Consider the following 15,928-nt stretch of genomic DNA (forward strand, 5'->3'; position numbering starts at 1 on the left):
AGAAATAGAGTATTTGGCGGAGAAAGAACCAGAAAGTACAGATATTTTGAAGACAAACATGTTGGATACATACTATCCAAATAGAAGTCCTCACCTTGAGAACGTTTGTCTCTATGAAGTTCTGCAAAGATATATTTATAAGAGGAACATCAGAGAAGATATCAATAATGGAATATATGGAATCATTGGATGTGAAGGATGTCTAGTGAAACAGAAAAAAGGTCATTTGATTAATCATCGAAAATTGAGTTGTGAAACTCCAGACAAAAGAGAATTTTACTATTTGGCTCTTTTGCAACTCTTTAAACCATGGCGAGAAGAAGAGGAACTACTTGGAGATTTTCTCTGTTATGAAGACTCTTTAAATGCTACGAAGGATACCATAGAATGTCCTGTTTTTCCAAATTATCTGCAAATGTTGAATGAAGAAATAGAGCAAGAATCAACAATTGCTGCAGAGATTGCGAGAGATAGTTCTCAAGGCAGTCAGAGTTCTGCTTCATTTAGTCAGGATCCACTAGGAGGACCAATTATCCAAAATGAAGCTGCCACTGCCATGGATGAAGTGGAAAGAGCTATGGAGCAAGCTCAAGAGGATGTAATTAATTTAGAAGATTTGGTGAAACAATTAAACCTTGAGCAAAAACTGATATATGACGAAGTCACAGAACAGGTTGAACATGGATTGAGTCATGAGAAGAAAGAGTGCTCATGTACATCATTTAAGCCTTTCCGACTGTATGTGAGTGGAAAAGCGGGAACTGGAAAAAGTTTTCTGATTAAAGCAATTGCATCTTATCTGCAGAAAAGGACTGAATCACCGCTGTCTTGTGTTGTTACCGCTCCAACTGGGCTGGCAGCACATAATATTAAAGGGATTACTTTACATCGTTTACTGATGCTGCCAGTGGAGCATGATAACAAATTGCAATATCACAAGCTATCTGGAGATGCGTGTTTTGAAGTTTCGAGAGTCCTGAAGAAAATGAAACTTGTTATCATTGATGAAGTAAGCATGGTGTCAAATATAATGCTTGCTTTTGTGCATTTGAGAATGCAAGAAATTCTTAGAACAGACTATGATGTTTTATTTGGAGGAAAACATATTATTGTTTTTGGAGATCTTCTGCAGTTGACTCCAGTGAAAGGACAACCTGTGTTAAAAATGCTCACACATGAAGATACCAGGAAGTGCCTAGGAAGCATTGGAAACGTTAATATATGGTTAAACTTCAAATATGCAGAACTGCTTCAAAATATGCGGCAGGCAAAGGATGAAGATTATAAAAATATTTTACAAGATGTAAGAGTAGGAAAAATAAGTCAGCAAGGGAAAGAAGCTTTACATGGACGGTTAATTTCTAATTTGTACCCAAATGAAAACATTCTTCCAGAGAATATTTTTAAGAAAATTAACGAGACGAAATCTGCCATATGTTTGATGCCTACTCTGAAAGAATGTTCCATGTTCAACAACAAAATGCTGAAGTTAGAAAATGAAGAGATAGTGAAACTGGAAGCTATAGATAAAATAGAGCATATGGGAGCAACAATTATTTTGTCAGAAAATTTGAAATCAAAATTGGATTCATTGGAGAAGACTATATCTAAAACTGCTGGTTTTGAAAAGACTCTGAATGTGTGTTTAAATTGTCGTATTATTTTGAGAAGGAATTTAAATGTTGAAAGAGGTCTGGTAAATGGAGCAATGGGTCATGTTGTTGGTTTTGTGAATTACAAAAATAGAGATGGAATTGAAATTTTAAAAATTAAATTTGATGGCATTGACGATATAGAACAAATTTGTCGTTGTTCAGCTAGATATTTGCTTGTGAAAGACTTATATGTTCGCCGAAAACAGTTTCCTGTTTGTTTGGCATATGCAGTGACAATTCATAAATCTCAAGGTTTAAGTGTAGATAGTGCTTTGGTGAACATTGGAAGTTCTGTGTTTAAAGAGGTATGGCATATGTGGCATTATCACGAGTGAGAACTTTATCAGGATTGTACTTGATTGAGTGTGATGAAACAAAGATTTGTGCTGATCTAGATTGTGTTAAAGAATACAATAGGTTAAGAAGAGAGTATGCTCCACATTTGCCTCAATATCCTCTGATTGAAAAACGTGTGGTAGGCCGAAAAAGAAGAAATTAGAGTAATTGCAGTAAGGTAGTAGCAAAAAGACAAAAAATAGATGAAACTGTAATTGTAAGCAGAAAGAAAAATGATTCTGCTGTTGTCGGGGGAAACTTTAGCAGCGTAGCCGTTGTGTTTGCTGTGGGTCGTGGACTCTGTTTGGACCCTTCTCTTCCCGCTACCGGATTTACAACTTGCGGAACCCGCTTCGCGGGTCCCGCTGCGCATCAGCACGACAGGGGAGTCTTGCTGCACCAGTGCGTGAAGGTCCAGGGCTGCGAGCGTCGGGGCAGGACTTCAAATCCCAGAAGTCCCTGCACCCCACGCCTCCCGTCACCTGGCCGCTCTCCCTGGACACACGCCCCGCCTGCAACCATCAAAAGGCTGGTGAGGACAGCAGAACGCGGGAAACTTTAGCAGCGTAGCCGTTGTGTTTGCTGTGGGTCGTGGACTCTGTTTGGACCCTTCTCTTCCCGCTACCGGATTTACAACTTGCGGAACCCGCTTCGCGGGTCCCGCTGCGCATCAGCACGACAGGGGAGTCTTGCTGCACCAGTGCGTGAAGGTCCAGGGCTGCGAGCGTCGGGGCAGGACTTCAAATCCCAGAAGTCCCTGCACCCCACGCCTCCCGTCACCTGGCCGCTCTCCCTGGACACACGCCCCGCCTGTAACCTTACGGACCATCCATATAAGGAAAGGCTAGTTCCCGCTAAGCGGGAGCGTGCGGGAGCGTCCCGGGAGAAGCCCGGGACAAGGGCGGGGCCGTCTGTGGCCGTCAGTGGACTGCAGAGGATGGGCGGGCCACCCCTCTAACAACTCTATTAAAGGTGAGCATTTACTACGGATACTAAAATGGGCGACAATGAGAATGATGATGTAGGAAATAAGATTGCCGACGCCTCAGTTTCCCTTATTACTTCCTTTGAGTCAATGATAGACTCCGCCTTTAACAAAATAGTGGAGACCGAGCGAAGGTTTTCTATGGCTTCTAGTAACAATAAAATAACTTCCACAAGTAGCTCCAGTGACATCAATGCACACATAAATCCAGAAATAACCGTGGTAAAACCATCATATCCCTGCGTTGATGTGCCCATAATTCAGGATGATGAAAATACAGTCATCTACACAGCACAAGTTTCTGCCTCGACATCACCAGTGGCAGCAACGCCAAAGCCAACACTGACAATGATACCCTCGGTACCCACCCAGACAGAGAGTGTTACGACAATTGTAACTGCCTCGCAGGATGACGTCATTAATGTGGACATCATCGACCTCAGTAGTAACAAGCCGGGCAGGGAGAAACGCAAAAGAGGCACACCCAAGTTAAGTGCGAATAAAAGAAAACAGACTGTATCCCACAAAAACCAACCAACACCGCATAGTCTATGGAATAAAAATAAATCATCGGGGTACAAATTGGCGTGACAGAGGATAAAGTGGATAAAGAATCCGCGGACCTGGACAGCTTTTCTGATGTATCTATCACTAATCCTTGTGGGAACTTTAAAAATATATGGACGCAAACTACAATAATGGGTGATAACTTAAATCTATCTAGACAGAATGGAAATATGATAGAAACCATAGTCGATACTATTTTTAATCGAATTGAAAAACAAATGGTCACTCAGTTTAATAATATTTTTAAAAGACTTGATAGGTTGGATAACCTGGTTAAAACTGGTGAAACAAAAAGGAAAGGGTCAATCATCTTGGATCAAGTTAGAGCAGATCGCCTTTTGAAGGAATTGGAAAATGCAAACAATATATTGTCATCGAAAAAACAGGTTAACTTTAGTGCCTCGGGTGGGGCACCAAGCAATTCTGTTTCTGCCTCCCCACTGTCGGAACAATTATCAGTAAAAACCACAGCCACTGGAAAGGGGCCAGCTACGAGTAAGGTTAATACATCCACGAAACCAACTCCTATACCTGCCCCTAGGACAGCTGTCATTCCATCGACTTCTAATATCTCTGTCCCAAGCAACAATAGTGGCCCATCCATTTTAAGTGCAGCTTCAAAACCGACAGCGGTTAATAACAACGTGGGTACTGGCTCCCAAGGGTCTACTAAATCTTTTAAGCATCAAGGACCAGCATTACATCTGCCACCGGATGCCTGTCCTTTTGTTCTGGTTCTAGCAGGTGTTCCACCTTTGAGGGAGGATCAGGGGGAATCGTGGGTGCAATTGCGGAATAAGAGCATAGACTGGCTAACTAAACACAAAGGTGTTGGTTTTGATATCTCCAGAGAGATTATATCTGTGCGTAGGGTATCGTGGGTTGGCCCTTTACTCAAGGATAAGGAAGGTGACTGCGTAGTCCTCAATTTTAATAATCCTGGGACAGTAAGAAACCTCCTAAACAGAAATTGCAATTATTCAACCATTCCAACTGTTGCAACTATGTTACCCTTGAGTTATTTTTACAGACAACCGGCCACTCAATCTCGCCCACCCCCTATGCAATTTACAGTGCCACTGACGCACTCACAACCAGCACCTTTTATGCATTTTCAACCACCACCTGTGCATTTTCGCCCACCTTCTATGCAATTTTATCAACCCTATCCCCCATTACAAATGTATAATAGATATGCACCACTTTCGGACCTGGATATGCAAGATTGACCATCTTCGACTTTCTTTGTCGATTCTTCTCCGGTATCCGAACTCCTGATTGCCCCGGAAGACTCGCCTCAAAGAACTATGAGCAAAGAACACCAGACCCCTGCTTATTTACATTTGGACTCAGTATTGTCTATTGTTAGCTGGAATATAGCTGGCCTAAATTCCAAATTGAAAATTTCGGAGTGGCTTAAGTGGGTTGACAATAATTGTGACATATTGTTGCTACAAGAAACATGGAGTACAATGTCTCCAACAATTGAGGGCTTCTGTTGCCACAATCTTAAGGCTCTGCCGTCACCCATGGGTCGACCTAGTGGAGGACTATCTATTTGGTCCAAGATAAAATGCGGGGTGCATACTAAATTGATCCCAACACCAGGTATCTGCTGTTTTATGGCCATCAAGTACATTAACAGATTGAAACTATGTATCATAAACTTTTACAATAATGATTTTGTTAGTCGCCCTAATGGCAATTTTATATTATTGTTTAATTTTATTGATGAAATTATGGGGGGGGAAAAGCATGGATCTTTCGATGGTATTTGCATCGGAGGGGATTTTAATGCACACTTGTATCGCCATAACCCAATATGCAAGAATGGGGCAGAATTGAAAGATTTTATAGCTTCTCATGACTTAGTTAATGCTATGGAATTTGCAGGTACAGGTATAAACAATGTATTAACCCCCACTTTCATAGGTCAGGGCTGTGCTTCTACGATTGATTATATTTTCACATGTCCTGAGTTAAGTGAAATAACCTTAAAAGCTGAAGTCGTCTGTTCTGCATACAGTGATCACTATCCGCTTAAAGTTAACATACACAATCCCCAGACCTCAAGGGTTGCAGCGAAATCAGATGTAGGTCCTTTAAACCTAGCTCTATCAACCGATAGATTGAGACTAGCATGGAAGGGAGCTGACAATAAAGGGATACTTTCCAGAGTAATTAAAAAATACCCTGAGACAGTTGGAACTTGCCTGTCGCATACAAGTCCTGGCAATGAGGTGGTTGGCGCTTTTGGCGATCTATGTAGGGCAATTAAAATTGAATCATCTAAACCTGTTAGGCAGAACATCTTGCAGGGACCCCGATGGTTTGATACCTCCTGCTCTAAGGCCAACAGGGATTTGAGGGATGCACTTAACACCACCCCGAGGGATCCTCAACTTGTGAGAACATTAAGATCACAATATAAAAGGGTCTTATATATTAGATCTGAAACCCTGGTAATCAAACATTGGGAATCACTCACGCACACCGCCAAACTGAAGGACTCAATGGGATTCTGGAAAGAAGTCAAGTCGTTAAGATCGTTTGGCTCAAATACCAGCCAAATTACCAGTAATATAACGGGCGAGGCATGGGTAGATCATTTCTCCCAAATTTATGCCGCACCAGTTACCCCCTCAGACATGGTCCATCTATCCCTTAGTGATGAACCCTTGACTTTTTCATTATTGGAGGTCGAGGACGCAATCTCTGATAGTGCTAGCAATAAAGCTCCGGGTCCTGATGGTCTCTCCATCGACCAAATAAAATCGGAAACTAATTTTTGGGCTCCTCTTTTATGCAACCTATTTAATAACCTAAATGACAGCTCAATCCCCGAATCCTGGTCGAATAGTGTCATCGTGCCTATTTTTAAGAAAGGCGATAGGTCGGATCCCGCTTGCTACCGCCCGATTTCACTAATCGACAATACGTTAAAAGTCTTGGGAAGAGTAATCTTCAGTAGGATAAGGGATTGGGCTGAAGAAAACAATATTCTACACTGTAGTCAATTGGGTTTTAGAAGTAAGGTGGGCACCACAGAACAATGCTTAAACCTAAACCTGATTATGGCTAAATATATTATTGTTAAAAAATCCCCTCTTTATTTAGGTTTCATGGACTTGAGTTCTGCGTTTGATTTTGTTAACCGTTCTAGGTTGTGGTCAGTTTTGCTTGATTATGGTTTGGACGATTCACTGGTTTATTTCCTTTCTTATTTACATAGGGATTTAAAAGCACGAGTGCGAATTAATAATGATGGCGATCTGTCTGATGACATCCCTATTAGTAGAGGTGTTAGACAGGGCTGCGTACTCGCCCCATTGCTTTTTATTTTATATATTAATAGGCTAAGCAACACTTTGAGTGAGATTGTTAAGGATGTCCCCATAATAAACGGCTCGCCCATCACTACTCTTCTCTATGCGGATGATGCCGTATTGATGGGGCGTACGCCGAATGCATTACGCATTTTAATCTCCGGCTTTGTTGCCTTTATGTATGATCTTGGTTTAAATACCAATTTTAAAAAATCTTTTATAATGAATTGCGGACCAAAGAAGTATAACATTGCATCCATTAAATCTGGGAATAATATTTTAAAATGCACCAGCACTTTCCCTTATTTAGGGTTGACATTTTCTAACTCAGGCTCATGGCAGCAACATGTAGTCTCTGCAAGTAATAACATTTGCAAGTCGATTAACTCGATCCTATCCCTTCGCCAACCGAAACTGGCTGATGTTGTTACCCCTCTTCTTTCCATCTACCGTACCCAATGTCGACCTACTGGGACTTACGGTGCAGAAGTATGGGGATATTGTAACAGCTCGGCCCTTCAGGTGGCAGAAAATAGATTCTGTAGGAGGGTGCTAGGGGGAGTCCCCTGTGCTCCCACTTTGATTTGCCATAATGAATTGAGGCTGCCATATATTGCTGATTTTATAAAGTCAAGGCCTGTCCTATTCTGGATTAAAATCTGGTTAAACCCAGCAGCAACACTGACTCGTAGTATTATATCTGATTGTTTGTCTAGTGATAGATCTCAACATATACCTTGGTTAAAAGCAGTCAAAACTAGCCTGCAACAGGTGGGACTGGGATCTTTATTTAGTTCCCCTGACTTAATTGTACCCGCCCATAAAAACAGCATTAAACGGGCACTTTTGGAGGTATATACTGAGGAAAGGATGAGATCAGAATCTAGTAAACCTGTGGTCATGAAATATTCACGCATTTGTGACCCAGATGCTGATAATCCTAATAGATTTATTAGATATTTGACATTGCCAATAGGTAGATGGATCCGGAGTCTTCTATTTAGGTTCCGGGAGGGAAGCTTAGTTTATTTGCTTAGCTTCCCCATTGGCTACAATAAAAATCTAGAAGAACTGGATTGTCCCTGTTCTTTAGGTGGACGACAAAATTTATTGCATTATTTCTTCTTTTGTGGCCACTACAAATTGTATACATGTCAATACTTAAGACCAATTTTATGTAAATATAATCTACGGGAATCTATTCCTGCTCTACAATTTTTGCAAATGCTGCATTTGGATGATGTTATTTACTCTGTTAGCTGTTTTATAAAAGCCTGTGTAAAATCTAGGGCAACCATGGAAACTGGATAATGGATAACAGAGTCATGTTGGTTCACATATATGAGTATCAGCTACTAAACAGTAGTAATATTGAATGATCTTATGAGATATTTCTATATTGGGCAACTGTGGATATTGATGAATTAATACTCGTTAGTATTAGGTACTATGCACTTTATAAATTATATTATGCACTCTAAGTCATCTTGCTGCTTAACCTAAACCTTAATTTGGTTATTGTTTTATGTGTATGAGTTGTTCTTAATGTTTCTAATGTATTCTCATTCTGTATGTACTTTTATGGATGTATTAATCCGAATAAAGATCATTTGAATTGATTCTGTTGAAGATGTTGTTGGATTTCAGTTTGAAAACAGTTCTGGTGTCAACTGCTATGCTAATGTAGTAGTTAATGTTGATTTTTTTCTTCAAAATTTACAAAAACAGATTGTCGAAAATCGAGAACAAACATTGTGCTGTTTATTGAATTCTGTGTTAGAGAAATGTAGTAGTGATAGAGGAAAAATAGAAAGTGTTTCAGAAATTAGGAATCTTGTAGACATATGTTCAGGTCAAAATCAATTTTCACAGATAATTCAGCAGGATTGTCAGGAATTTTTAATGTATATGTTTGATGTATTGGAAGATGAAGGAGTAGATATAAAAAATCTTTTTAATCTTTCTTATCAATGGCAACATGACTGTGATAACTGTGCTTCATCAAGTACTACTAGAATATACACTGAAAGATTTATATATTTGACTTTACCAGACTGAAAATCAGTGCCTTTTAATAATCTAGTTAAAGCAGCTGATCACAATATGGTGTGTACCCAATGTAAGTCTACAATGCTGTCCACATTATTTCTACAAAATTATGGTCACTATCACCCACATGCATCAAGCAGAATTGCATTCGCAAACGGTGCGTATCGCATTTTTTGGCCGTTTGCGAATGCAATTCTTAAATTTGGGATGCATCATGCAAAATTCACTTTTTCGCTATTTAAGAATTCGCAATTCGGTGTGCGATTTCTTAAATATTAAGGAATCGCTAGAATTTCTCAAAAAAGTGTATGCATCAAAAATCGCTATTTGCGAATCGCATAAAAATCGCTATTAGGAATTCTTATTTCTAGAAGTACTGAGAGCAGGTGGTATTTTTTTTTTTTTTAAGACACATGTGAAACTAATTATCAGTGTATTTAAGGAGTCCCTCAGTAGACCCAGATCTCTTTGAGGATGGCAGCAATCATTGTTCTGGCACAGAGGTTGAGGTTGAGAGCAGCAGGAAGGAGGAGAAGGATGCTGAATGAAAGAATTTTTAGATTGCGCATAACTTTATTTGGACAGACACAGGCAGAAATTTATGACAAGTACAGACTAAATGCAGACTCTATTTTAGACCTAATAGCAGAACTTGACCCAATTTTGCGTAGGCAAACACGTAGGACCCTGGCCACACCTACCCATGTGCAGGTGCTATGTTGTCTTCACCTTCTAGCCTCTGGGTACTTTCAGGGAGTCATTGCTGTTGCTGGGGGTGTTTCACAGAGTGCTCTATCTAGATTTTTTAATGATTTCCTCAATGCAATGCTGCTGAGGATAAGGCAACATATTTTTTTTCCAAACACACAGCAAGATCTGTTGGAAACTAAGTTAGACTTCTACAACCTTGCTAATTTTCCTCATGTAATAGGTTGTGTAGATGGCACACATGTACCTATTTGTCCCCCATCTGTGAATGAGTATATATTTAGAAATAGAAAACACTACCATTCATTAAACATACAAGTAATCTGTAATGCTAAAACAATCATAACAGATGTGGTTGCAAGTTACCCTGGGAGTGCCCATGACTCCTACATTTTTAAACATAGTGCCATCCATGCTCGTCTGCTTTCTGGTGAATTTGGAGATGGTTATTTGCTTGGTAAATATGGTTAAATATACCTTTGATCACAATTTGTTCCTTGTACTTGCTTGATATTTTAATTACATGTCTACTATGTCCCCTCCCCATAGGTGATAGTGCTTATGCTGTGAGGTCATATATACTCACACCATATCTTACACCCTCAACCCGCAAAGAACAGCATTACAACCAGGCCCACATATCAACCCGCAATGTGATTGAAAGGACTTTTGGAGTCCTGAAGTCTAGGTTTCGCATCCTGCATAAGACTGGTGGTGCACTGCAATATAGGCCAGAGGTGTGCTGCAAAATAGTTGCTGCATGTGCCATGCTGCATAACATTGCAACTAAGAGAGGCCTAGAACTTGACTCAGATGACATTCTGCCTAACATGGACAATCAGCCACAACAACCCCATGCAAGACTTCATGGTCCAGATGCCGCAGAAGGAAGAAGAAAAGAGGAAATTACAGAACATTACTTTTGAATTAGGTAAGAGCCATGAACCTTTTGTGCAAAATCAACTTTTTTTTATTTGCAAACTTGAAAGCAGATCTGCTGCAACTCAGGAAACATTAATGCATGTTTACTTGATTTAAATTTTGAACTTTGTCAATGGTTTTTGTAACAAAAAAAAGTCCACATGTGGTTTATCATCCTGATCATAGGCATTTCGTTTTTATAAGACTTACTTTCTTCCACGCACACCTAAAGCTTTATTTTTTAAATTACCAACACCCTTTGATGTGCTAGGTTTTTGGTCTAGATGTCTTGAGCTACGTCGTTCACCAACTTTTTTGGTTAGTTCATCAGCAATACTTTTTGCAGGAGTATCAATTGTGTCATCTTTCAATGACTGCAGCATACTAAGATCATGTTCCTTGAGATCATCAGCTTGTCTTTTTTCCATCAAACCCATTGTGAGTTGTTTGCAACACTGACTTAACTCTCTCTGCATGCACATAGTTTGTTTCAAAATATGTCCATTAGTATTGGTTAAGCGATGTAAAGCACTGGTGTAAGTGTGCATACTAGACATTAGTCTTAAGCGTCTATTGCAATGGGCAATGTTGTGAGCCTGTATTGCCTCAGACATGGTTTCAATTGCTGATGCCATGCGCTCAAGTTTGATATTTTTGGACAAGTGTGCATTTTCAAAAACTTTTGAAAATTCAATTACACTGCTACTCATGGCACTCATGTCTTTCCTAATTCCAAACAGAATGCCCTTCATTATCCGCATGTCTTTTCCTTGGAGTCTTTGAATTTTGACCAGCTTCTTTTCAACCACACTGGCATTGTTTTCATCTTGTGAATTTGTCCTTTGGTTTGCAGGATGGGACCTTCGCCTGTAAAACTGTTGGATTCTGGAGCGACGACTAAGTTTAGCTGCTTGAGGGGCACTATTTTGAGGAGTCATCTGTTCATTAATTTGTGCAATTTGTTCCTCTTCAATGTCTGAGTCTTGAATTTGCTGCACTCTTTTTTTTGTTTTTTACCACTAACAGTTGGAGAGGATAACAAATTACTTTCTGCTGGGATTTCCATCTCTATGTTTAATGTGTTTTCAACTGCAAATGCTTGACTTTCCTTTTTATGTTCTAAAAAAAAATAAAAAAAATATTTTAAATTGGTTTGCATCACTTTCAATGTGTGAGTGCACTGTACTGTCAGACCCTACACTGCATTTTAAATAAACATGCTTTATGCTTGCAAAGTCACATTGCCTTTTTTATTTATTTTTTGAAAAAATTTGTGATCAATATGTTCTCAGTACTATTTCTGAAAAAGTTGAGAAAACTACATTTCCCACAATGCATTGCTACAATGCATTGACATGACCCTATTTCCACAGTTTGCAAATGTACATTTGTGAATAATGATGGAATTTAAAAATTATTGAGAAAGATTAAAAAAAGGGACATGTGCAATATTACCAACATAAAAATAAGTGAAAGATTATTTAAAAACCATACCTTGTGATGTGGCAGCATGCTCTGAGGTGTCTATTGCTATCACTTCAATGACAGCTTCAGTAACAAGGGTCCCCTCTACCATGTCCTCCAGAGGGGTATTAGGCCTATCCATGGGGGAGCCTCCACCAGTTTTTTTGGCACTTTTCATCCTTGTCGCAATTTTCTCTTTAGCACGACTGCGTAAATCATACCAGCGTTTCTGAAGATTGGTAATGTCACGGTGGGCAACACCCACAGCATTAACTTTGCCTTGAATTGCCAGCCAAAGCCTTCTCTTCACTGCCTCAGGAACTTTAAGGGAATCCTTTCCAAAAAGCTGCTCATGCCTCAAAGTTACCTCTTCTATTAAAATCTCAAGCTCCTGGTCACTAAACTTGATTTTTCTTTTCCTAGGTTGCTGGTCTTCTGTAGAACTTTCTGTAGCCATTTCACTTGAAGCAGCAAACAAAAAACACTCCTTCAGCAACTGCAGTCTGAGCTCCAACTGCCAAAAGCCACTCCTGCAGTTTGAACTGCCCTGCAGGTGTCTGTAATTAGTCTCCTGGCTTCCTGGGTGTGTCTTTCAAGCAATGCATGATTATGCGTATTCGCTAATTGCGAATTCGCAAAATGCGAATTCGCAATTACAGAATTCGCATATTTATGCGATTCGGATAAAATTGCGAATTTTACCGAATCGCTAAAAAATTGCGAATTTTATGATGCATTCCATTTTGCGATTCTTTATTTGCGATTCGCATTTTTTCGCAAATAAAGAATCGCAAAAATGAACAATGATGCATGTGGGTGTACGTCATTTTAATGTTCCAACGATGTAGACCTGATGGAACTAAATTGACAACTTCTATTAAAAATTTCGTGGCTTCACAGTTATCGATATCAGGAAGAACCTTTGCAACTGTAGCTATTATTTTTCATGATGGTCTTTCTACAACATCAGGGCATTACACATGCTATTTAAAAACTTCTAAAGGTTGGACCCAATGTAACGACACTCATTTGACTTTCAAACAACGTTTGCCTTTTGGCTTTATAAATTCATACCTAGTGTTTTTACAGCCAAAATTTAGGTAAAAGTAATTGGCATATGAAGACGGGAGTAGTTCATAAAGGTTATTTTGCTGTTTAAAAATATATTCTGAGTAAAAGTGTTCCAGGCAATATAAAAAATTGACTTGTCATATAGGTACTGTAATTGGATCTCATAATAAGTGAAGTTAGTATTATACAAAATGATGAACATGAGTGAGTCAGAGATGGTTATACAAATAATTAAATATTGTGAAAATGTTGTAGAGCCTTTCTTTCAGAACGTCGGGAAAAAGATCATTTCAGAGTGCCTTAGAATTAATTTGAACATATACTCATACATCTGACACTATTTGGCCAAATGGAAAGGTGCAGGAATGAGTAAAGAGTCATGACTGAAAAAAGGAGTATATGAAAATATTGAAAATATTTCAGATGTTCTTGGAGCTTTTCTTCTAGAAAGTCGATGAAATTGACTTTTAAGTGAACAGCCAAGTACTTTCCAACGAGAAAAGGACCACCATGATACAGTATTTGGCCTCAAGGAAAAGTAAGTCAATCTAACTTTAGCGTACATTTGTCATTTGTCAGTATCTAAGGTTTTTTTCAAAACACAATCTTTTAGATTGTGTTTTTTTCCCCGATGTCATATGATGAGTAATTTGAACTCACTCTTTTAAGTGAAATTCAATATATTCTGAGAACAGCAAAAATAAACTTTGTAACATGTTGTACAAGTTATTTTATACTTTGGATTGTGTAAATTAAATTGTATTCCCATTCTCTGACATTTACTTTCCTTTTTCCATCCTCTTTCAGCTCTTTTTACTCACTTATAATGTCTTTCTCTCACTATCTGTAACCCCCGTTCCCTTACTCCACTTCTTTGACAACCCCTTATTTTCATTTCAACTGTGTGTATCCCGTCTCTCCCTTGCATAACTTTTCAGCTTTCAGTCTTTCTGCTTTACTTCTCTTTTCCGTATTTTCCTCTTTTGCTCTTTTAGTAATTCCTGTTTACTCACTCACTATAAATCACCCACTCTCCTTAGCTTATCTTTGTTTGCTCCTTACTTTTGACCTCTTCTCTCTGTTTTTCGTTCACTACTTCTATGTCCTCAGTGCCTCACTCTACTTGTGTTATGTTCACTTGTGTTTATCTACCTTCTATCACTTCTTTTACAACAACTTCACTGCTCCTTTCTCATCGTTCTTCATCCCATTTCTTTTACTCTGGTTCCATTACTATCCCTCATTTCTTTTCTTTCAATGTCCTTCTCTTTACTTTCATCACCAAATTATTTTTTCTCAGTACCACTGTTTTAGTCGTCTTCTCCTTTCTTTCCTTCTTTTTGCTCACTTACTCATTTCCTTTTCTCACTCATTGTACTCCACCTCACTCACCTTTTCTCTTAGTGTGTCTACCTTATAACTTTCTCAGTTCATTTTCCTCAATCTTTGTATATTATCCTGTCTCCCTTCATCCTTTCACTCTATGACTGTTCTTCATTTACTCTCAGTTATCTTGTATTCCTCATTCTTCTAAATGCATCCTTAATTAGACTGCTTTCTGGCTCAGTCATTATCTTTTTACTTACTACTGTTTCCTGATTTAGTTTTGGTAACTCACATTGTTTTAGTATCTTTCTTACCTTCATTTCATTTCTCTGTTCTTCTCTCTCTTTTTCTCAGTGAATCTATATGCCTTACTCTTTGTAATTTGCTCTCCTTCTATTTCTTTTTCCCTCTTTTTGTCCTTCTACCTTAGTTTATTTCCCTTTCTGTGTTCTTCACTCTAACTTTATTTCTAAATAGAGCGTTATGATTTTTAACCTCTTCATTTGGATCTTTTAATTTAAAATACATATTTTACTAATTATAACTTATTTTTTCTTCTCTCTTTCACAGATACAAAGTGTAGTTAAAAAATGTATTTATTATATGGTAAGTATGACTAAAAAAATGTAGTTTGTGATCACCCTTTGCTTTAAGCTCGCTAACATTTTCTTAATCTACCACACTCCTGTGTCTTTACTCTACTTCACTCACTTATTCTTATTTTACATGTTACTCCCCTTTTCCGATTTCCCATCTCATATTCAACTTCTTTCAATCCCTTTTCTTTACTTTACTTACCCTCTAATCCCTTCCTTTGCTTCTTCACTCATTCTCTTTTTCTTAATTATTTACCTTACTCCTACACATACACCTCATCCCCATTCCAACACATACACACACCTGTAACATACACCCCACACACACCACACACACACCTCATACACACAAAAAATCCCCCCACACACACTCCTGAAACACACACACACATTCCATACACACACATACATCGAACACATATACACCCCACACTCATACACTCCTCACACATATTTCACACACCCTCAGCTCCACCCACACCGAAACACTCCACACAGCCACACCCACAGACACACCTTACACACCCACACTGCGACCTACACCCACTGACTCCCTATAAGTCACACACACTGCATAACTTATCTTTTTTTGCTGTTTTACTCAAGCCCATTCAGGTACTGTTTCCTTTACTCTCTTTGTCCTTTCTCTTTGTCACTCCGCATGTGTTTTCGTAATTCAATTTTTCTCACTCTTTCACCCCTCTTTACTTATACTACCTGGTCTTTTCTCACTTTTCCTCATTGTTCTTTATTTATCGTGATTCAGCCACTACCCTTCATTCTCCATTTTTTACTGTCCTTTCTTTTTCTTTTAACAGCCAATCACAGTCTCACACTATCTCTACTTTAGTGTTCTTCCTCTCTCTTCCTTTCTTTCGCTCCTTTAGTCATTTTACTTGTTTCACTTTCATCCAATTACACCTT

This window comes from Lissotriton helveticus, chromosome 4_1 (assembly GCF_964261635.1).
Source record: "Lissotriton helveticus chromosome 4_1, aLisHel1.1, whole genome shotgun sequence".
Classification (NCBI taxonomy): domain Eukaryota; kingdom Metazoa; phylum Chordata; class Amphibia; order Caudata; family Salamandridae; genus Lissotriton; species Lissotriton helveticus.